Source organism: Cupressus sempervirens, chromosome 11 (genome assembly GCF_028749045.1).
Source record: "Cupressus sempervirens isolate cs-2001-9-10 chromosome 11, ASM2874904v1, whole genome shotgun sequence".
NCBI lineage: Eukaryota > Viridiplantae > Streptophyta > Pinopsida > Cupressales > Cupressaceae > Cupressus > Cupressus sempervirens.
This window is the reverse complement of record NC_143128.1, coordinates 605,231,291-605,256,394: the sequence shown is the minus strand read 5'-3', so window position 1 is coordinate 605,256,394 and position 25,104 is coordinate 605,231,291. Positions and strand designations below refer to the sequence as shown.

The 25,104-nt window shown below is 31.6% G+C and overlaps 2 pseudogenes across 1 annotated transcript; both read right to left on the bottom strand.

Annotated features, from left to right (window-relative positions):
• Positions 1 to 1,906: 1,906 nt before the first annotated feature.
• On the bottom strand, positions 1,907 to 2,639 carry LOC149531140 (UPF0496 protein At4g34320-like; annotated as a pseudogene).
• A 4,586-nt stretch (positions 2,640 to 7,225) lies between these two features.
• On the bottom strand, positions 7,226 to 11,177 carry LOC149531139 (UPF0496 protein At4g34320-like; annotated as a pseudogene). The gene has a single exon (XR_016358870.1). The product of XR_016358870.1 is annotated as a UPF0496 protein At4g34320-like (transcript).
• Between the last annotated feature and the right edge of the window lie 13,927 nt (positions 11,178 to 25,104).

Here is a 25,104-nt window from a genome sequence, read left to right as displayed (position 1 = left end):
TCATACATCAATCTGATAGATATTTAAAAATCAGTAGCAATGACAGGGCACTTCTTTATGTGTAAAGTTATATATGAGACTTCCTTCATTCTTAATAATCAATGTTGAGGCTTAAATATGCGAGTATATTAGATCAGTTATCTACCATCACAATAGAGTTTGGAGCTCCGTAATCACAAAATACAACCACCGTCATTAAACAACAAATTATATGAATTTTTATTAACCAACCACAAATTATATGAATCCATATTTTGAGAAAATAGAATATAATATTTTCTAATAAAATTTAATATAAAAAATGAAGGTCAGTCTTAGCAGTTATATTGAGATATTTATTTTATTTTTATTTTCTCTGTCTTAGTTTATAGATTTAGATCTAGCGTTGAGAATAATAAGTTTATTGTGAACCTAATTTCAATTAAGTTTATTGCATTCTGGTGATAGGTCATTAATATGATCCGAAACATTGATGCTAAAAACTATCAAGGATTGATTCAAGAAGAGAAATTAGACATCTAACTTCAATTTTTATTACCAAAACATCTTATAGTTGTTATTAAGATATTTGATGGTGGGAGTTATGCTTAAAACAAAATATGGGCTAAAAGCCACTACTTTGTTTTACCATTTGGCAATATCTTAAAGTATGGCAAATGTAATTATATTTATGAGTTCAATTATATGTCTCATACAAATTATCACTTAGACTTGTGTCAAAGATTCTCACCTAAACTCATGTCAAAGTTTTGTTTTATCTAGTGGTGGAGAATTAGGAGTTTCAAGCTATAGATATAAGTTTAATTTTGTTAAATAAGATATTTTACACCAAACATGACAATACATAAAGATAGAGTGCACATTAATGACAATGCATGAACCAAAGTCCACCCTCGCTTTAAAATAATAAGATATAAAAAATTATATGGACTTTCATTTTTCAATAAACTTCATTCAAATTCACTTTAAAATTTTACCAATATAAATTGCTCTATTTAAAATTTTAAAAAAACCATCATCCTAACCACAATTAAATTCAACGAAAGAAGATTAATAATGAGAGTGCATTCTTGATGACAACTCCTACAAAGATCTTGTAAAGAAGGCTAACATTTTGAGAGCAATTTGAATAAATAAATATGAACATAAACCTTATCATGACATTTCATCAAACATTATTTTTCCTTGCTAACCAAGAATGATTAAGGTCGGAATCTTTTATAACATGTCCTTCGTCCACTTTGGTAAGTATCATGGCTTAAAGTGAAATCTCTCCCAACTTCCAAGTTTTAAAAGTAAAATCACCTTTTTGCTTTACCGAGAAGAAAACAAATTCTCTTGATATTTATCTCCTCCATGCTTTTCTAGATTATGTTTCTTACCATTATGATGTGTAAGGTGGAGGTTTAAAAGTGTTGGGTTATAAGAGAAAAAAACGTGAATTTACACCAATTCAATGTGAATCATTTGTGTTTGACTATCTTTGAGGTAGTGTGGGAAAGCTTGTCTAGCCACTAATAAAGAGAGAGCAAAATTGGTTCATATTTAAGCCTTAAAAATCTCTTATTCAAGGGATGCTTAATTTGTGTTTGTTTGCTTTATTGCAATTTTTGAATATGGTCATAATTGAGATGGACCAATGCAATGTGGAATTCTTGGGAATTATTATTTTTGACTTAATTGATAATTACATTATATTATTTATATTAGTACATAAGGTATGGCACTAATGTTTTCAATGGTGGTCATAATTATTTTTACAATCGAATTCAAATGTATTTTTTAAGTTGAAAAGGAGGTTTATTTTTTAATTAATTTTGTGTCAGAAATTCGTATTTTTTGATTGGTTAGGGACAATTATGCTAGGGGTTTAAATGATTTTTTGACATGAAAATTTGGGAATATCTTTTTGACAAACTTCTTTTAGATTCTCACAGGGAACTCTAGAATTTTCATTGAACTGACATCAATGCGCCAACTGAGAATTGAGTTGATGGTGCTTTCCAGTTTCTCCATCGAAACCTTAATGTTTTCCACCTCTTCAATCCCCATATTGGTTCTCTTGTGCAGTTCATTAATAACCTCATGCGTCCCCTTCACTATCTCGTATTTCATCTACAGGAAATCAAGCAATTTGGGCATGAATCTCATGGCAGTCAATGAAAAGGCAACCATGGCGTTCGCTATGGGTGACACCGTCATGATCGGCACCACTACAAAGCAAATCAACATCATTGCAAGTGTTGACATAAAAAAAAAAATGCATAATATCTACAAAGCCTTCTTAAGCTTAATGTTTACTTTCTTTCTTCTAGAAGCAAGATTCACCAAAGTTTGTTTCTACCATTTGTCAATGGCCTCAAATTAAAAAAATTATCATTTGATCATTTTGAATTTTCATACCCTTCCAGAATCATCTTGTATTGTTCCTCGTCTAGATGAGGGCTTTCAATCACTATGTATTGTAAAGTGATATGAACTATAAGTCGGTTGTCCTTTGCTCTTCTTAACAAATCTTGCAACCCCGTGTAATAATATTTTACTAGCTCACGCAAATCTAGATCATTCCAGATTTCTTTATTGGAGTCCAGAATAATAAAAAATATTAATATATTTAATAATATAAAACATAATATATCTTATTATGTTTATCATAGTTGTAGACAAAATAAATATTTTAGTGAGAAGAATGTGTGTGTGTGTGTGTGTGTGTGTGTTAAGATTATTTAAATATGTAATCTTTTAATCAAAATATTATTAAGAATAATATTTTTTGTTTTATAAAATTTTTTAAAAGACTAAATCTAACAAAAATCTTAAATTTTAGAACTCATATTTTATAATATATAAATATAATTTATTAAAAAATATAAAGCACAAAAATTTCACAACTTGCATAGGCAAGGACTCAAGCTCTATGCACATAGCTCTTGTTTTTGAAGTAGTTATTTTTAGAATCAATTTAAGTACTATGATGTATTGTTTATACAATTATCAATGTGTATAATAAGGTCATTAGAGATTATTGTTCTCTTAGCAATATTATAGTCAAGGTTTTCATAATAGTTTATTTTCTCGTGGCTGTAAACACAACCTTGGTAGTTTTTGGGACTAACATAATTTCTTAGACTTTAGTTAATTTATTGTCACTTAAGCCTAATTTGACATTACTCTACTCACTTCTAGATGGCCCTTATGGCCCTTGAGAAGGTGAGGTTGACTTTTAGTTGTGGTTGTAGTTTGCCATTAACTGTTGGTGGTAATGATTGGCTAGGCTCCTGAAAGTGGCTCCCTTAGATAACTCCAATCACTTCATAGACATTAAGCAAATGGGAGGAGGAGGAGGAGGAGGGGAAAAAATAAAATAGAAGAGAGATGGTCTATTTGTAACTTCACCTCAGACATAGCTAACATATGGGCAAATTGAACAACTAAGACCCCTCCACCTCACATCAATATTGATCTTGCTCAATTACTTTTATTGCTATCACTATTATTTAGTTTTATGACACTATCTTTGTAAACTCTTCAAAGTGACTTTATATCATTTTAACTTTTGTTTTTGAATATGTGAAATCTGGATTAATAGAATTAGATGCAATATTCCAAAAAAATTAAAACATATTATTTATTATCAATTCACTATTCAATTAGAACATTTCTTTGTAACTCTATAGTACAAGCTTGTCACAAGTCTTTGTAAGTATTCAATAAATGTTGAACATGAATTTGTTGGTATACATTGTAGACACTAAATTTATCTCACTTATAAAAAACTTTCTTCTTAATTAATTGAATAATTTTAACTATTTAGTTAATTCAATTGCATCTTTTTAATTCAAATTCAAAAATCAATATTTCTCATGTTTCTCATAATAAATAACTTTTAATTATTTAATTATCTATCTTTTTTATTAAATAATCAAGTCATTATTCAATATATTATAATCTTTAAATTTCACTCATAATTAAATAATTTTTTGAACTATTCAATTAATTAATTTTCTATTATTAAAAAAATTAAAATTTGTTTAATTATTCACTTTTAAAAAAAAACCTTATTAAATATAAATAAACACTTATTTTTGTGTCAAAGGGATTGAATTTACAGAACTTCATTTCAAAATCAACATTCAAAAATTTTGAATATGGTGTGCAAGATGATTGGGAAAATATGTACTATTTAGTTTATTCCCGAGAAAACAAGGCATGTTGGTTATTGAAATTGTTGAAAATATCAATCTTTGGCATTTTTGTTAATGTAGCTTACCATGTGTGAAAATATACAAACAATTCAACTAAGCTTTAAACTACATGTTTCATGTCCAATTGATTTTTTTTAACTTCCAAAGTAAATTGTTTCTTAGAATTTATTTCCATTGATTGTAATGTAATTTTTTTAATCTAATAAGTCAAAGTTCTTTGTCTTGATTAACAAAAATGTATATTGTTACAAATTATTTAACATGTAGATAAATCAAACAAGGAGTTTGAGTCTTCTAATGACATTGACAACACCCTTAAAACATATGATGAACCATGCGATCTTTATAGAAATAAATCACATATGCATGATAGTATTTTGAATGACAAAATTAATAACTTTGAATGTACAAAATTTGGTAAGAGAGTACATGCCAGTGAGAATGCCCATTTGGTAAAATCTCAAATGCATAAGATCAACGTGTTGGTAGAAGAAATTCTATCATATGAATATGAATTTGTTGTAGTGGATGGTGAAATAACTATTGACCAAGGAGGTGTCTCAACATGTGAATCCAATGTCTACCAAGAGTTTGACATTCAAGGGGCAATTTTGGAGGATAAATAAAAAAATATGTTTCGAAATGATTGTGGTAGAAAATATGCTTTGAAGAATCAATTGAAGGTCAAGACTGATATGATTGCTACAACCTTAATACATTATGACAATACTCATAGATCTTTGAAGACCTTCTAATAGAAATGAGACCAAGGAGAATAAAATGTATGACTCCTATTCTATAGACCTATAGAGGGTCAAAGTAGCAGGGGAGAGGACCCAATACTTGTGTGTGTTCCAATGGTTGTGATAAGAGTTGTTAACTTAACACCCACACTTGTTGATTTAATATCCAACATTTTTGACAAGATTGTACCAATAGTTGTGACTTTAAAGTTGTTCTTGCTAATGATGATTACCCATAAGTGAAAAAAAAGTGTCCCTTTTCCCAAAAAATAACCAATAGTGTGAGGCCACATCAGTTGCACAAGTATGGGGGTCTCCAATGCACTATGATTGGTCTCACTTTTTTGGGGGCTATTTTGGACACTTTGGCAAAAAGCATGTTGATGTGGCATCATATTTGATGATGTGGCTCTAAAACCTTAGTTATAAGTAGGGGACTTGCCAAGTATGCTACTATCAAAAAATGAGAGTGATTTGAAATTTCCACATAGGATTTTGAGAAGCACAAAGTTAGGGTGCTCAACTATTATGTCCTCTCCCCTAAATACAATCAGTAAAATCTTATTATTTGTGTTTACGTTTAGACGAGGATCATATCTTAAAGATTGCAAAAGTGTATGTTGATATACTAAAGGAAAAAGAGGATGAGGTCAATAAGATTAGAATGGATCTCCTTGGTACACAAGAGATATTGGATCTAATACATAGATGAGTCATTTAAAATTATTGTCTTTCCTCCAAACAATTTGTTAGGAAGTGGGAGGATAATGAACGGACTAAATTTATCAAGAAGGTGACTAAGAAATTTGAGAACAAGCAAAAAACTTATGACTTTGAAACCTATCCAAAAATAAATAAAAAATTCTTGGACTAGTTAAAACCCCAATATGATTTGGGAGTAATTGATAACATTTTATTAGCTAATAATTCTTTGTTAAAGTTAGACATTGGTAATCCACTCTTTGAGATGGATGAAAAATGTTGTTTTGATTCTAATAAAGAATGAAATTAATTGAAATATTTTGGATCTGGGTATAATTTTTAGTGATAAGGCTTAGTTGTAAGATTAGAACAGTGGATCAAATTCTAGAGTTAGCATTGTTGCCCACTTTCTAATCAGCCTACATATGTGCTCAAAACCTAATCTACAAATAAGATGGATGGATTATTTGGCTCAACAAATGAGTATCTTTCCATATTGAGGATACATGATAGACATAATTTGATCATAGAAGATAGTTTTTAAACCTCTTCTATACTCATGGTTCCTATGTATTCAATGGTATTTTCATCTTGTTTATGTATTGTCTTAAAATGGAAGCACTACTATGTTAAGAGTTTTAGGCCTCTGTGTAAGTGGTCTAGGATCATGCCAAGCACCTTGAATGGGTCTTTGCATGGATCTAATTGTTTCCCCCTGTTTTGCCTCTCTCTCTCTCTCTCTCTCTCTCTCTCTCTCTCTCTCTCTCTCTCTCTCTCTCTCTCTCTCTCTCTCTCTCTCTCTCTCTCCCCCTCCATTTCCAGCCTATTTCTGACAACTTGCTTTATGAAACTAAGGACTTTGATTTCTCAATCAAGGATGACCTTTTAGGTCAAGTTCGACCTTGACCTTGACCTAGGTCAAGGATGATCTCAATCCTAACCTAGGGTAGGGTCGACCTTTTCCTTGACCCTAGGTTCATTTTTAACAAATTACATTGAAGCACAAGGTTAAAAAGCAATGATCCCTTAAATTACAGTGTTGAGGCCTGCTCTGGATGGAAACATGTGTACCCCACTAAGCATCTGCACCTGCGCTAACCTCAAAACCATTTTCTAACCAAAAATTGAAGACATAATGACATATACTACATTAGATCTATATCTTATTCCCAGTCAGCAAATACAGAGCATAGGAATGAACCCGATCCTCACTAAATCAGGCTTCCTTTAAAATTTCACAGTTACCTATCACTTCCAAAACCCATTGTTTATTTTGAAATACTACCAAATTTTATGAAATCTATTAACTTGCACCCTATTAGTTGAGAAAAGAGAAATCTACGCAGTTTGCAGGCCCTATCCCTTAAAAAGCCCATTACTTCTTTTGACGCAATTAAATTATTACAAATTTGAAAATTTAATTCAAATTAAACCTTATGAAGCTAATATAAGTCCTGTGCAAATCCATCCCCTTCCAACGCCCATTTTACCTTTAGATAGTGATACCCATCCGGTTCTTATGAATTCCTTTCCAACTTAAACCAATGAAGCAAAAAAAAATGACGAAGCTAAAAATTTGTGTGCCGATTCATCACACTTCTGATAGTAAGGAACTCTATTCAAAGTAAAGCTTAGGAAGCCAGAAATAAGAAAACTCTACTGTACAAAATCTCAGATCTGGTACTGCCTTATCATCCAGGGTTACTCCCAATTCATAAGCATTACTCGATGATTCAACCCAAATCATAGGCAGCACAAACGGATATTACATCATTGCCTTTACAATCCTACAATGATTTGAAATCTATGTAATAAATAACCTCCAGAAACATCATCCTACCAATGGGGCATAAAACTCTCCCTCAATAATGAAATTCAGACACTTGATCCACAAACCACAATAGCATAGAAAACCCCATTCAACCTGAATTGTGATTATATTCACAAAGATCAAACAAGCCTAACAAAGAGCAAACAAGAGGGAAAGAAAAAAGTGCGCACCATTCTGAAGGCCATAGCCATGGCTGCTTGCTACTTTGCAGACAAACTCCGAACAAAGAAGATAAAAACTCCACTGAAAATGTAACACCAGCTTCGTTCCCTACCAGCCCCTCCCTAACCAAACCCCCATTTAAGGCCTTCAAATGCAATTCAATTTAAAGGTAAAAGAATCCACAGTAACAACTTTAATGAAAACAGTACCAAATGTGACCCACACTCCAAAGCAAATAAGTGAGGTCCGAATAAAGGTTAGGTACGAATGTATATCAATTCATACGAGCACTTCCTACGACGTGCATTTATACGATAGATCAAAGGGTGCACATGCTTGTAGAATAACTATGCCTGGAGTGGAGCCCATTTCCTCCGTTCAAACGTTGCTTAGAAGTACCTAATAAGCCCTAAAAACTTTGGTATCCACTTACATTTTGACAGCCCAACAGCAATAAGTGAAATTTTGAAAAGATCTACTAATTTAATCCTTGTTTTCCTTTCTCCAATGTCTGATTATGCTTTACAAGAAGCACTGCACATTCACCCAGACTTTTGTAGATTGTTTTTAAATTAGTGGAAGATATTTTGTTGCTTTGAAATGGGGAATCCTTGATTTTATGTGGAGACTCCACACTGCAGATTATAAGAATTGAACGTTACATTTCTTTCGAGAAGAATACTTTTGACATTTTATCTGCCTGGCTATGGGGCCAAGTTATAAATTCCTGACCTTTTGTTCCTCAGCTGTTGCTTACATATTAAGCTGAGCCTTATCGATTTGGACAGCAAACATTGACAATAAAGTTTTGTGATTATCCTTGTCAACAGTATACGTGATTTATTCTCCCACAACTGCTTGAGTGGATTTAGTGATAAAGTCATGCAGGGAGATTTCATACATCAATCTGATAGATATTTAAAAATCAGTAGCAATGACAGGGCACTTCTTTATGTGTAAAGTTATATATGAGACTTCCTTCATTCTTAATAATCAATGTTGAGGCTTAAATATGCGAGTATATTAGATCAGTTATCTACCATCACAATAGAGTTTGGAGCTCCGTAATCACAAAATACAACCACCGTCATTAAACAACAAATTATATGAATTTTTATTAACCAACCACAAATTATATGAATCCATATTTTGAGAAAATAGAATATAATATTTTCTAATAAAATTTAATATAAAAAATGAAGGTCAGTCTTAGCAGTTATATTGAGATATTTATTTTATTTTTATTTTCTCTGTCTTAGTTTATAGATTTAGATCTAGCGTTGAGAATAATAAGTTTATTGTGAACCTAATTTCAATTAAGTTTATTGCATTCTGGTGATAGGTCATTAATATGATCCGAAACATTGATGCTAAAAACTATCAAGGATTGATTCAAGAAGAGAAATTAGACATCTAACTTCAATTTTTATTACCAAAACATCTTATAGTTGTTATTAAGATATTTGATGGTGGGAGTTATGCTTAAAACAAAATATGGGCTAAAAGCCACTACTTTGTTTTACCATTTGGCAATATCTTAAAGTATGGCAAATGTAATTATATTTATGAGTTCAATTATATGTCTCATACAAATTATCACTTAGACTTGTGTCAAAGATTCTCACCTAAACTCATGTCAAAGTTTTGTTTTATCTAGTGGTGGAGAATTAGGAGTTTCAAGCTATAGATATAAGTTTAATTTTGTTAAATAAGATATTTTACACCAAACATGACAATACATAAAGATAGAGTGCACATTAATGACAATGCATGAACCAAAGTCCACCCTCGCTTTAAAATAATAAGATATAAAAAATTATATGGACTTTCATTTTTCAATAAACTTCATTCAAATTCACTTTAAAATTTTACCAATATAAATTGCTCTATTTAAAATTTTAAAAAAACCATCATCCTAACCACAATTAAATTCAACGAAAGAAGATTAATAATGAGAGTGCATTCTTGATGACAACTCCTACAAAGATCTTGTAAAGAAGGCTAACATTTTGAGAGCAATTTGAATAAATAAATATGAACATAAACCTTATCATGACATTTCATCAAACATTATTTTTCCTTGCTAACCAAGAATGATTAAGGTCGGAATCTTTTATAACATGTCCTTCGTCCACTTTGGTAAGTATCATGGCTTAAAGTGAAATCTCTCCCAACTTCCAAGTTTTAAAAGTAAAATCACCTTTTTGCTTTACCGAGAAGAAAACAAATTCTCTTGATATTTATCTCCTCCATGCTTTTCTAGATTATGTTTCTTACCATTATGATGTGTAAGGTGGAGGTTTAAAAGTGTTGGGTTATAAGAGAAAAAAACGTGAATTTACACCAATTCAATGTGAATCATTTGTGTTTGACTATCTTTGAGGTAGTGTGGGAAAGCTTGTCTAGCCACTAATAAAGAGAGAGCAAAATTGGTTCATATTTAAGCCTTAAAAATCTCTTATTCAAGGGATGCTTAATTTGTGTTTGTTTGCTTTATTGCAATTTTTGAATATGGTCATAATTGAGATGGACCAATGCAATGTGGAATTCTTGGGAATTATTATTTTTGACTTAATTGATAATTACATTATATTATTTATATTAGTACATAAGGTATGGCACTAATGTTTTCAATGGTGGTCATAATTATTTTTACAATCGAATTCAAATGTATTTTTTAAGTTGAAAAGGAGGTTTATTTTTTAATTAATTTTGTGTCAGAAATTCGTATTTTTTGATTGGTTAGGGACAATTATGCTAGGGGTTTAAATGATTTTTTGACATGAAAATTTGGGAATATCTTTTTGACAAACTTCTTTTAGATTCTCACAGGGAACTCTAGAATTTTCATTGAACTGACATCAATGCGCCAACTGAGAATTGAGTTGATGGTGCTTTCCAGTTTCTCCATCGAAACCTTAATGTTTTCCACCTCTTCAATCCCCATATTGGTTCTCTTGTGCAGTTCATTAATAACCTCATGCGTCCCCTTCACTATCTCGTATTTCATCTACAGGAAATCAAGCAATTTGGGCATGAATCTCATGGCAGTCAATGAAAAGGCAACCATGGCGTTCGCTATGGGTGACACCGTCATGATCGGCACCACTACAAAGCAAATCAACATCATTGCAAGTGTTGACATAAAAAAAAAAATGCATAATATCTACAAAGCCTTCTTAAGCTTAATGTTTACTTTCTTTCTTCTAGAAGCAAGATTCACCAAAGTTTGTTTCTACCATTTGTCAATGGCCTCAAATTAAAAAAATTATCATTTGATCATTTTGAATTTTCATACCCTTCCAGAATCATCTTGTATTGTTCCTCGTCTAGATGAGGGCTTTCAATCACTATGTATTGTAAAGTGATATGAACTATAAGTCGGTTGTCCTTTGCTCTTCTTAACAAATCTTGCAACCCCGTGTAATAATATTTTACTAGCTCACGCAAATCTAGATCATTCCAGATTTCTTTATTGGAGTCCAGAATAATAAAAAATATTAATATATTTAATAATATAAAACATAATATATCTTATTATGTTTATCATAGTTGTAGACAAAATAAATATTTTAGTGAGAAGAATGTGTGTGTGTGTGTGTGTGTGTGTGTTAAGATTATTTAAATATGTAATCTTTTAATCAAAATATTATTAAGAATAATATTTTTTGTTTTATAAAATTTTTTAAAAGACTAAATCTAACAAAAATCTTAAATTTTAGAACTCATATTTTATAATATATAAATATAATTTATTAAAAAATATAAAGCACAAAAATTTCACAACTTGCATAGGCAAGGACTCAAGCTCTATGCACATAGCTCTTGTTTTTGAAGTAGTTATTTTTAGAATCAATTTAAGTACTATGATGTATTGTTTATACAATTATCAATGTGTATAATAAGGTCATTAGAGATTATTGTTCTCTTAGCAATATTATAGTCAAGGTTTTCATAATAGTTTATTTTCTCGTGGCTGTAAACACAACCTTGGTAGTTTTTGGGACTAACATAATTTCTTAGACTTTAGTTAATTTATTGTCACTTAAGCCTAATTTGACATTACTCTACTCACTTCTAGATGGCCCTTATGGCCCTTGAGAAGGTGAGGTTGACTTTTAGTTGTGGTTGTAGTTTGCCATTAACTGTTGGTGGTAATGATTGGCTAGGCTCCTGAAAGTGGCTCCCTTAGATAACTCCAATCACTTCATAGACATTAAGCAAATGGGAGGAGGAGGAGGAGGAGGGGAAAAAATAAAATAGAAGAGAGATGGTCTATTTGTAACTTCACCTCAGACATAGCTAACATATGGGCAAATTGAACAACTAAGACCCCTCCACCTCACATCAATATTGATCTTGCTCAATTACTTTTATTGCTATCACTATTATTTAGTTTTATGACACTATCTTTGTAAACTCTTCAAAGTGACTTTATATCATTTTAACTTTTGTTTTTGAATATGTGAAATCTGGATTAATAGAATTAGATGCAATATTCCAAAAAAATTAAAACATATTATTTATTATCAATTCACTATTCAATTAGAACATTTCTTTGTAACTCTATAGTACAAGCTTGTCACAAGTCTTTGTAAGTATTCAATAAATGTTGAACATGAATTTGTTGGTATACATTGTAGACACTAAATTTATCTCACTTATAAAAAACTTTCTTCTTAATTAATTGAATAATTTTAACTATTTAGTTAATTCAATTGCATCTTTTTAATTCAAATTCAAAAATCAATATTTCTCATGTTTCTCATAATAAATAACTTTTAATTATTTAATTATCTATCTTTTTTATTAAATAATCAAGTCATTATTCAATATATTATAATCTTTAAATTTCACTCATAATTAAATAATTTTTTGAACTATTCAATTAATTAATTTTCTATTATTAAAAAAATTAAAATTTGTTTAATTATTCACTTTTAAAAAAAAACCTTATTAAATATAAATAAACACTTATTTTTGTGTCAAAGGGATTGAATTTACAGAACTTCATTTCAAAATCAACATTCAAAAATTTTGAATATGGTGTGCAAGATGATTGGGAAAATATGTACTATTTAGTTTATTCCCGAGAAAACAAGGCATGTTGGTTATTGAAATTGTTGAAAATATCAATCTTTGGCATTTTTGTTAATGTAGCTTACCATGTGTGAAAATATACAAACAATTCAACTAAGCTTTAAACTACATGTTTCATGTCCAATTGATTTTTTTTAACTTCCAAAGTAAATTGTTTCTTAGAATTTATTTCCATTGATTGTAATGTAATTTTTTTAATCTAATAAGTCAAAGTTCTTTGTCTTGATTAACAAAAATGTATATTGTTACAAATTATTTAACATGTAGATAAATCAAACAAGGAGTTTGAGTCTTCTAATGACATTGACAACACCCTTAAAACATATGATGAACCATGCGATCTTTATAGAAATAAATCACATATGCATGATAGTATTTTGAATGACAAAATTAATAACTTTGAATGTACAAAATTTGGTAAGAGAGTACATGCCAGTGAGAATGCCCATTTGGTAAAATCTCAAATGCATAAGATCAACGTGTTGGTAGAAGAAATTCTATCATATGAATATGAATTTGTTGTAGTGGATGGTGAAATAACTATTGACCAAGGAGGTGTCTCAACATGTGAATCCAATGTCTACCAAGAGTTTGACATTCAAGGGGCAATTTTGGAGGATAAATAAAAAAATATGTTTCGAAATGATTGTGGTAGAAAATATGCTTTGAAGAATCAATTGAAGGTCAAGACTGATATGATTGCTACAACCTTAATACATTATGACAATACTCATAGATCTTTGAAGACCTTCTAATAGAAATGAGACCAAGGAGAATAAAATGTATGACTCCTATTCTATAGACCTATAGAGGGTCAAAGTAGCAGGGGAGAGGACCCAATACTTGTGTGTGTTCCAATGGTTGTGATAAGAGTTGTTAACTTAACACCCACACTTGTTGATTTAATATCCAACATTTTTGACAAGATTGTACCAATAGTTGTGACTTTAAAGTTGTTCTTGCTAATGATGATTACCCATAAGTGAAAAAAAAGTGTCCCTTTTCCCAAAAAATAACCAATAGTGTGAGGCCACATCAGTTGCACAAGTATGGGGGTCTCCAATGCACTATGATTGGTCTCACTTTTTTGGGGGCTATTTTGGACACTTTGGCAAAAAGCATGTTGATGTGGCATCATATTTGATGATGTGGCTCTAAAACCTTAGTTATAAGTAGGGGACTTGCCAAGTATGCTACTATCAAAAAATGAGAGTGATTTGAAATTTCCACATAGGATTTTGAGAAGCACAAAGTTAGGGTGCTCAACTATTATGTCCTCTCCCCTAAATACAATCAGTAAAATCTTATTATTTGTGTTTACGTTTAGACGAGGATCATATCTTAAAGATTGCAAAAGTGTATGTTGATATACTAAAGGAAAAAGAGGATGAGGTCAATAAGATTAGAATGGATCTCCTTGGTACACAAGAGATATTGGATCTAATACATAGATGAGTCATTTAAAATTATTGTCTTTCCTCCAAACAATTTGTTAGGAAGTGGGAGGATAATGAACGGACTAAATTTATCAAGAAGGTGACTAAGAAATTTGAGAACAAGCAAAAAACTTATGACTTTGAAACCTATCCAAAAATAAATAAAAAATTCTTGGACTAGTTAAAACCCCAATATGATTTGGGAGTAATTGATAACATTTTATTAGCTAATAATTCTTTGTTAAAGTTAGACATTGGTAATCCACTCTTTGAGATGGATGAAAAATGTTGTTTTGATTCTAATAAAGAATGAAATTAATTGAAATATTTTGGATCTGGGTATAATTTTTAGTGATAAGGCTTAGTTGTAAGATTAGAACAGTGGATCAAATTCTAGAGTTAGCATTGTTGCCCACTTTCTAATCAGCCTACATATGTGCTCAAAACCTAATCTACAAATAAGATGGATGGATTATTTGGCTCAACAAATGAGTATCTTTCCATATTGAGGATACATGATAGACATAATTTGATCATAGAAGATAGTTTTTAAACCTCTTCTATACTCATGGTTCCTATGTATTCAATGGTATTTTCATCTTGTTTATGTATTGTCTTAAAATGGAAGCACTACTATGTTAAGAGTTTTAGGCCTCTGTGTAAGTGGTCTAGGATCATGCCAAGCACCTTGAATGGGTCTTTGCATGGATCTAATTGTTTCCCCCTGTTTTGCCTCTCTCTCTCTCTCTCTCTCTCTCTCTCTCTCTCTCTCTCTCTCTCTCTCTCTCTCTCTCTCTCTCTCTCTCTCTCTCCCCTCCATTTCCAGCCTATTTCTGACAACTTGCTTTATGAAACTAAGGACTTTGATTTCTCAATCAAGGATGACCTTTTAGGTCAAGTTCGACCTTGACCTTGACCTAGGTCAAGGATGATCTCAATCCTAACCTAGGGTAGGGTCGACCTTTTCCTTGACCCTAGGTTCATTTTTCAATTTCCAAAAGTTTTGGGATCTCAGGCTTCAGAAAGTTTATTTTCTCACTTCTGGGTCGCCTGTTTCGGGTTTCAAAATGGTAGACTCTTAAATTACATTTAATCTAGGTCCACTTCTAGGGGTTAAGGTTAAATGGGATTTAATGCTCCCATGTCGCCCTTCTCTAGGAGTTAGTGCCCTAGATCTCGATATAAGGAAGCCTTCTTCCCTCAATTTGACATCTACATCTAACCATTATCTTGCGGGTCAATTATTCTATGAAGTGAAGATCTACTAGCATTCAAGCATTCAAGCTTCATCAAGGAGATCTATTGTTAGCCATCAAAGGATTCAATCTCTATGGAGCTCTCTTGTTGAAGATTTCTTCATCCATATTCATCCAAGCCTTCTTTTATGCAAAGATACATTCAAGATTGGTGTTGAAGATCTAATGCCATTGATTTGAGACATCCTACATAGAATTCTATATTCATTTGGAGCATCCATAATTGTGGATTCAAGGATTCAAATCCTCCACAAGGATTTCAACACAAGCAAGGTAAATAGTTCCATTTACTTTGTTTATGCATATTACAATTTCAATTCCATTTTTCTTGCAGATACAGGTGTGGAACAATGAATTAGAGAGCAGATTTGATACCCTTTTTGTTGAACTTGTGAGATCTTTGAATAGAAATTTTGTCAGAGCAGTGCAGGTCAAGGTCAACTTTTCGGGGTGTAATTGTGCCCTAGGGTAAGATTGTGCCCCATTATTAGGGTCAAGGTTAACCTTCCTTTAAAAGGACAAAAGATTTCTGGGTTTTCTTTATCTTGACATTTCTAGTTGGGAGCAAATTGCAATTTTTCCAAAAACTGTACATAGACATCAGAAAAAACACTTTCCAAATTCAAGGTTAGTATTTGTCTTTTATCTATTTCAAGATTTAAGCACATACTCCTAAAAATTGAAAGAATATAGTATCTCTTTTCTCCCTATTCTCCATTACATGATCCATTTCTACATTGATCACTTTCTTGTGCTTAATCAATTTGGATCATTCCTTTTGGAAATTAGGGTTGAGAAGAGAATCTATTTTCTTTCTATTTAGTTTACTATTGTACTTGTTCCTCCAAAATATTGGTATTAACCTTAGTCATGGGGAAATTTGATTTGGTACACTTGTAGAATTTAGTGAACTAGTTGTGGGACATCATTTATGTATGATTCAATTATTATTCACTTCTATTTAGGAGAATTTGGGTCATTATAGTCACTCCATAACATTAGTATGTGTTCTTTTAGATGATGATGGGTTGATAGCGATGAGTTAGGTTTGTTGGAATACTTAAATTTCTTACACTAGTACTCAGAGGATAACTAGATCTAAATGTCATGTTTTCAAAAATTTACCACAAGGGTGATAAGGAAAGGAATTTCTCGAGGTGGTCTTTTTTTAGTTACCTTGGTAGGATATATTATGGGGCACTAATCTTAACCCTCTTAGAGTTTTCAGACCTAGAATAGTTATTCTAGTTTGCATTGGGAAGCTTATGATGGATTTGAAACAATTCATGCGAGATCATTTGAAATTGGATAGTTGTTGAGATTGATAGTTCTTTGAGATACTTATATGTCCTTATATTTGACATTAGTAATTGGATGTTGATTTGGGATCTTGACATTAACATGTTTGGGGCTTTGCTTCAATGATACCTTGATGAGTTATCACAACTCTGAGTATGCTAATGCTTTGGATTACAGTAAAAATATGTTTTGAGGGGACCCTAAAATCCCTTACAAAGATAAATTACATCAACATAGTACATCAGATTGATAAGGCAACATTCCTGAGGTCAATATGGGATCTAGGCATTTGGTTTCAACATGAAGGTGTAGATTGCTTGAGGGAAAACAATCACTAGAAAGAGGATTGTAATGTTCCTTTTTTGGGACATTAGACGTCAATTAAATAACTAAGTTTTAAGTTATTGAATTATGTCAAATTTAATGACAATTATTATTATTATTTACTATTTAGTATTAAAATGGCTTTAATGGAGGTTAGTAAAAATAAATAAAGACATCTTAATTTATAAAAAGGGGAATAACAAAAAGACAATGGAAAGGAATACTAAGAGATGGGCTAAGGGAAATCAAAGAGTCACAATGGTGTTCTATTAAAGAACATTGAGATTCTCATTTTGAATAGGTTTGGTTTTGGTTATTTTCTCCTAAAGATGTTGAGAGCTTTTAGCCTTTTATTTTCTAACTTCAAGACAAAAACCTTCAAGATTTCCTGGTGAATTGGATGGAAACTCAATTTGAATTGAACATATCATTTAGGTATCTCACTTGTAATGCAAAGTATTTTAAATTTACGAGTCTCCATTAAGGTGATGAGTTTATTTGTGGAATTAAAAAATTTGATAATATTTTATACACACTTAATTATGAAAAGAATATTTCTCACAAGTGTCATGTTATAAGATTGGTGATAATATTGAAAATAGTGGTTTTGAGAAAATATTAAGACTAATGTAATTACCTATTTATACTATTCTAATATCAAAATATTAGAACTACCATCTTATAGGATTAATTCAAAATAAAGATTAAATACCATCTTAAATGACTAATTCAAAATAAAGATTAAATTGATTAAGCATATTTCTCCACATGCCCCCACTCTTCATATGGTATTTCTTTATGCATGGGCTAGATGAGTGAAGAGTTGAGAGTCTCTATTGAAATGACCAAGTCTTTTGAACCTATATTTCTAAGCTATATAGAGACAACACATAGATACAATGACTATTTATTTCTATGGTGGAAGATTGATAATTTTCGTGTGAGCATTTAACAACCATCTAGTGTGTGTAGAGGGTGAAGGGATTTCCATGTGAACTATTTTTTTTGAGCTCTATTTCAAATAGAAAACTCGTGTCTCTATACAGGACCTATTTATTCCAGCTATTTCATATTTCTTTTTGGGCATGGAGATGGTATGGCTATAACTTTCTTTCATTCAAAGATAGCTTCTTTACTGGCATGTGAGTTGTAGACTGAAAATTCTTTCCAATGCAGAGTTAGAAGTGCAAGTTCATTCTTATTACACAAGAGAAACTTCAAAGAAGTATTTCATAGTGGTAGGCTTGAAAATGTAATCACCATAAAAAAATTTGCACTTTAGAACAAGGAAAATTCTGTGATTATTTCCTTGAACAATTCCATTAATCTTTGCTATACCTTGTTCTTCACTTAGCCGTCTGAGATGTAAAGGAATCATTATCCTTTCTTTGTGTGTGTGTGTTTTTGCATGAAGAGCCTCCATGTTAGTACATGTAAATAGATAGCTAAGGAATTTGCAGAGGGTTTGAACATCACACATTAAATTTCATTCTAAGACTAAAAGCGTTAAATGGTCAAAGTTCACTTATTTTTTCCAAACTTAATTTTCTCCTTAATTTGAAGTCTAGTTTGTTTATCATTGTTACATGGAAATATATAGATGTAGGCGCTTACTATGGCATAATACAATTTGAAGTTTTTGGTCATGGATGGTGGGCAGATAGAATTATTAAGAGTAACATAGAATGACTCATGTTTGTAACTACTCAAAATAGTGACTTCAAACATTTTTTTGTTTCAAGATATCAAGTTATTCAAGGTTAGTATAGTTATTTAATAATCTTTTACGATATGTTGTTTATTACATCAATCTTTGTTAAAAATTTGCAACGAATTGTTATTTTCCATGCACATTCTTATTTCTCTATTAATTTGAATGGTTATTTATCATATATGACTTCTCACTCTAAAATCATCGAAAGAGGACTATGCAAACTTATAACAAAATAATATAAAGGTTTTGAATGCATACAAATTGTTAGTCCCTGCCTTTATAAAGGCAGAGGACTTATGTTTTCTTTTGCCCCCCCCAATTAATTTCATTTCCCCAAACAAAACTAAAATTCTAAGGTTTACAATGTCGAATTTTTTAAATCAATTATTCTGGTGCTATTTCCTTTTTTTTAATTGGTTCGCATCTAATTTCTCGGGGTTTATGGGTTTTTTTCCATTCAAAAAATCAGTAAAATATTAAACGCTATGGCAGTGGGCGAAACGGTAGTGGACAAATTATATTGCTCATGTCATACGTGCTTCAAAGTGACTGCCGCATATGTTAAATTAGTTTTTTAAAATGGTACAATTCTATAGTGCATATTTTGTATTTGATTTGGATTATTGACTGCCGCATATATTAAATTTGTTTTTTTAAATGGTACAGTTCGATAGTGTATATTTTGTTTTTAATTTGGATTGTTTAAAAAAAATAAAAAATAACTTTCAATAATAATTATGATTATAATGATTTTTAATTTTATTATTTTCTAAATAAAAAATTTAATAAATTAATTGTAATTATAAATAAATTTAATTTTTTATTGAATAATTAAAACTTTGGAGTTAGGAAAAGTTAAAAATAAATATAAATTAATATTTCTATTTGAACTTTTAAGATTTATTGATTTTCTTTCTTTAAATCACATTTGAAAATAAATTCAATTATATAAACATTAATAAGAATGATGGAGAGTTAAAATTCATTGATATTGTGTATTGCAATTCAAAACTCACCACTTATTTGCTCTTGTAATTTTCTTCTTATTTTATTTTAATTAGAAACATTATTATTTTAAGATATATAAGATGTGAAAGTGCAACAAGTAAATTTATAATTTTGTTTTTTAATTCAAAATTCAAAATTTACTATATTTTTCACAATTTTTTAGTAATTTTTTATTTTTTAAATTTTAAAATCATCATTACCTTACCAAAATAAAATTAATTAATACACTTGTTAATAAATTGAAATTGTACTTTTAAAATTTCTATGTTAAATTAATTAGTCATATTACTCCTTAAATTTCCTTAAAATTACTTAATCCTAAATAATTTATCTAAAACAATCTCCTTCTTGCACTTACATTTAATACATTATACTATTCAAAATTTCACCTATAAGGCAGAGACTTAAGCTCTCCTAGAGCTCTTGTTTATGATAATTTTTAATTGATGAGAATGGATTATCAAGTGCATGTCAATTGGTCGACAAAATATCTACACTTGATAAGTGGATGCAAGAAGAAAGAAAAAATTTAGTGGCAAAACAAGGGTAGGACATTTCAACATTTGACTTTTGAATTGGGTAGCGTGAAATTGCATTTCAATAAAATATGATGAATGATGTCATCATGATTGTTTGTTTATGAGAGTGAACTACTTTTTTTTCTTTTTTGACGATTTTTACTACAAGGCATCTTTATGAATGTTGTTCTCCATTTTGAATCTTATCCTCACTCCTATTCATGATTCTCAATAACAAATGTGAAACTAAAATGAATGAAAATACAAATAGATTCATTTGATATGAGAACATTGTAATAGGGAAAATTGTTCTTTGATCTTTAATTTTTTTAAATTAAAAATAAATCATTATTTATCTAGGTAACAATTAGAGTTGGCATTATACTTTCGTTTATTAGTTGTTGTTTTGCAATGTCTTTATTTTTGCAACTATTTGTTCTTTTAGATTCCAAACTCCTTTTAAAATATGTTTATAAAGAGTCTTAGAGCTCTATCAAAACCTTTTTTACTCTAATACAAAGTAATCATAACTACCATAAGAATTAGAGATAGGATTCAATCAACACTAAGGTTAAACCTTAATCATAGTTAGGGTTATCTAGTTTAAGTATGGTTTGACATAGGGTAAAATTTAATTATAATTTTGCTATATTTAGAATTCAATTACCTAGTTAAGCCTATAATTGAGGTTTTATTAGTGTATGGTTTATTTAAGATTAGGATTAGGTTAGGGCTTGACTACAATTAATACTGTCATTTAATTAGGCTACAAAATATATATTGTTAGACTTAGTGTTACATTTTAACTATATCTCTTTTCAAGTATTTTACATAGTTTTAAAAAATTGAATTAAATATAGGTATTAAGTTAAAAAATGTCATTGCAAGACCACCCAACTCCTCCCAACCCCCCTTATGCAAAATGTGCCTTTTGTGCAAGACATTATCACAGATCAGGATTGCAGATTGTTGGTTGAGGATCTAAAGACCCTAAAAAAGGAGGTTGATAAGATGAATGGTATGATCACAGAGTTGGATGAGCAGTTCACCACCTTAGTTGAGTTCTCTATCATGACCACCACTCTCCAACTCCTCCACAAGGAAAAACAAAGAGACACAAATGATAGAGATGAGAGCAACTCCAAGTATCTCTATAGGTTGCTCATTGATGATTCGTTGTGGGTGTTGTTATCTAAGTCGATGCCCCCAAGAGCTAAGGGGATATGATGGCTTGCCATTAGATCATGTTATTTTCGCTTTGTTCATTTTAACTTACTGCCTGCATCACATATATCTAAAAAATTTTATTATATGTTTATTATGTTTACTATTAGTAGTAGTAGTTTTTTAAGAACTTGCAATTTAATTTGTTGAATGATGACATGAAGAAATAGAAGTCTTATTAGCCCTTTTTGTGAACATTTGTCTATAACATACTGAACTTTATCATTTTTTAGTATAAATGTTTTTGAACTTTTGATGTATAAAGTATGGACATAGGGCATAAAAATGACAATCAAAATTATATCTAAAAAGGGGATCATTTTGTGGTAAAAATCTTTCTTCATGATGTTTGATATGGGTAGATCTTCCTACAACAAAAGAGATTGCAAAAACTGTTAGTTGAGTAATTAAATGCCTTTTCTTTAGGATACAATTTGAGAGGGAGTTAAACAAACTATGAAGGAATAGCGCTAAGGCATCGATGCTATTAAAGAGAGTGTTATGACACCATTGTAGCTAGAAGACTTGGCGGCAAAGTCAGAAGGGACCTATCTTAATGAATAATAAAGTGGGACCTAATAAAGCGGCTGAGCAAGAAAGTAAGCATCAAAGCAATCAGTTAAACATGCAATGCACGATACTTGGATTCCTAGAAGCTGTTTGAAATCAGATAAACGAGCAGATCTAGCATTTGCTATGATCTCTATATTTGTGGAGAATTTAAGGAGAATTAATGTCTTCCCAATTGCATGTTTGTAGTCTTAAAGTTCTAACTGACTTTCCTTCATGAGAAACTCGTAGTTTTAGGATTTTGTTGTTCTTCCTTCCTTTTAAATAAGACCTCGTCTATATCTATGAGGTTAAGTAGTGAATAGATAGACATAGTTGATAGACATCTTATTGTTTTTCCTAAGTTATTGTAATACTGCATATTTGATGAATACATGCCTTCACTGAGTTTCTACACCTTTATCTGAGCTTATCTTTCCTTCATTCTTCCATGGGGGCCCACACGGAAGGTGGAGTTTACTTTAGTAAGTAGGAGTTAGACTCAATTTTCTAAGTTAAGATAGAACTGTTGTTCCTGCAGCCACTGAAACAGAACCAGTCACTGTTCCTGCAGCAGTAGGTGCATAGATGTATGGCTAAATAATTAGAATTTCCTTCCAAGTATTTGATAGTTGTCTTCCCTTTGGATAAACTAGATTTCCTTAATGGTTATTGCATTCAAGGTAGTAATGATTTTTAGTGAAAACTAGAGCATATACTTTGCAGACATCATCTCAAGTTCATGCTCCTGGATTGACATTTAATGAAAATCAACATAGTACTTTGGTAGTAAGGGATGTCCAATCCTGTAACTAAAAAGGTGTTATATTGATTAGACATATTTTTGGTGTCGTTGCCAGGGATGGTGTCAGTCTAGTATTTACTATTGAGTCATTTAGTTTCATTTTTATCATTCTTGCATGCATAGAAGAAGAGATCAACTTGGAAGATTTCTTCCCAACTTCAATCACGAAGATCCTTTTTATCTTGACCCTGAAGAAAGAGAAGAGAGAGAAGAAATAGAAGAACTGTTTGAGAACGTATTTGCAGAAGTATCGAAACAAGTACAATCACCAACCACATCTGAAGAATCCTTCCATTTGAATAATCTTTTTGCTGAGCCAGAATATCAAGATAATCCATTAGCTCTAGTCATTTATTAGCCACCACTAGGACATCTACAAATGGCAACAGCTCAACCTACCTTTCCCTTTCCAATTCCTCCTCAGTAGGGTAATCAAAATCTGAAAAATATACCCTCAGCTGCCCTGCCTAAATTCTATAGCCTTATTACTGAAGATAAAGAAACTTTTCTCTTTGAGTTTGACATCCTTTTTCGAAGTTGTGACTACACAACTGATGCCCATAAGCTGAAATTGTTTCCATCAACCCTCAAAGAAGCCGCTTTGCGATGGTTCATGAGTCTAGGTGCCAATGCTGTGATAGATTGGCCAACTATGAGTACCCTGTTCCTTAATAAATATAAGGAATATTGTAGAGGTCGTGATTTGAAAGGAGATGACATTTTTAAAATGTCACAAAAGGAGGATGAGACTTTGGAGGACTATGTTTCCCAGTTCATGTTTAACCTACAGTGCAACACACAACATCAGTTGAACGAGGAGTCTCAAAAGCATCTCTTTCTGAAAGAAGTTCATGACAGGAGTATGGAAGCTTTAGACTTAATGGCTAGAGGTGATATTACACATAAGATGTGGGCTAAAATCTAGAATATTTGTTTGAACTATTCTAGAGAAACAACAAAAAAAGGACGAGGTTTGAGGGACTTACTCAAAAACACTCCTGGGGCGGGAGTATCTAAAACATAAATGTCAAACCTCTTGTCGGATTTCAAGCAAGACATCATTAATGATGTTGCTACACAATTGGATACCATGCAAGCATGAAGGAAAAAGGAGGATGCTAATAGTATGTTGGCAGAATATTGAACCTATTGCAGAGAAAAGAAATGCAACTGCCGATGTAATCCTATCACTAGCTTGGAATCACAGCATGTGCCTACTGAATTCAAGGCAATTAATGAAGACGGGGAAGTCCTCTATGTTGCTCAATGAAGGTTGTGGGCTCCAAGATCAGGTATTCCTCAAGACCCACTCCATAATTACGATGGTAATAGTCAATGGCAACAACAACATGGTAATTATAATCATTGGCAACAACCTCACCAAGGTTGGCAGCAGCCTAACCAAGGTTAGCACCAACCTCAGCAGGGTTGGTAGCAAACCCAGAATTGGCAGCAGCACCACCAGTAGCTGGCTTTGACTCAACCTCCTCAACAACAAGCCTTAATGCCTCCTGCAACCAATACAACCCCTCCAAAACAACCACAGTTACCTGCACAACCTGCACCTAATCCTAATAGTGCAAAACCTTTAGCCCAACAACAAAATTATTCCATTACCCTGAATGATATCCATCTAAGATCTGGAACAACACTTACCTCACCTTAGCAGCCCATTATAACGAAAATAGATGATACAAATGTTGAGTCAGTTCAAGAACCCGCCACCACTATTTCTCCTGCAGCCAAGACACCACCATTTCTAGTAGGTTAACAAAGCAAACCCTGCCAAGCGAAAATCAAGCTGCACTAGACTTACTTGAGCAACTCAAGCAAATGACGGTAAAAATTCCCTTGCTTGATGCAATACAAGAAGTCCCTATATATTCAAAAGCTATCAGAGAAGCCTGTGTTAAAAAGCCAGGAAGGAAAAAGAAAGACCCAAAGACTATCCATGTCCTTGGACAACTTTCTAATCTTATGCTTGATAACTGCAAAATGCTTAAGTATGCAGACCCTGGAAGCCCAGTAGTGACCCTCACCATTCAAGGAGTGCAAGTGCAAAACGTCTTAATAGACCTAGGAGCATCCATCAATGTAATGACCAAGGAAGTAGTGTCCAAATTAAGCATCATTGGTCTCGGGAAAACACCAACAATCTTGCAACTAGCAGATAGTTCTACCATCATTCCTGATGGTATGCTAGAAGATGTCATTGTCACATTACATTC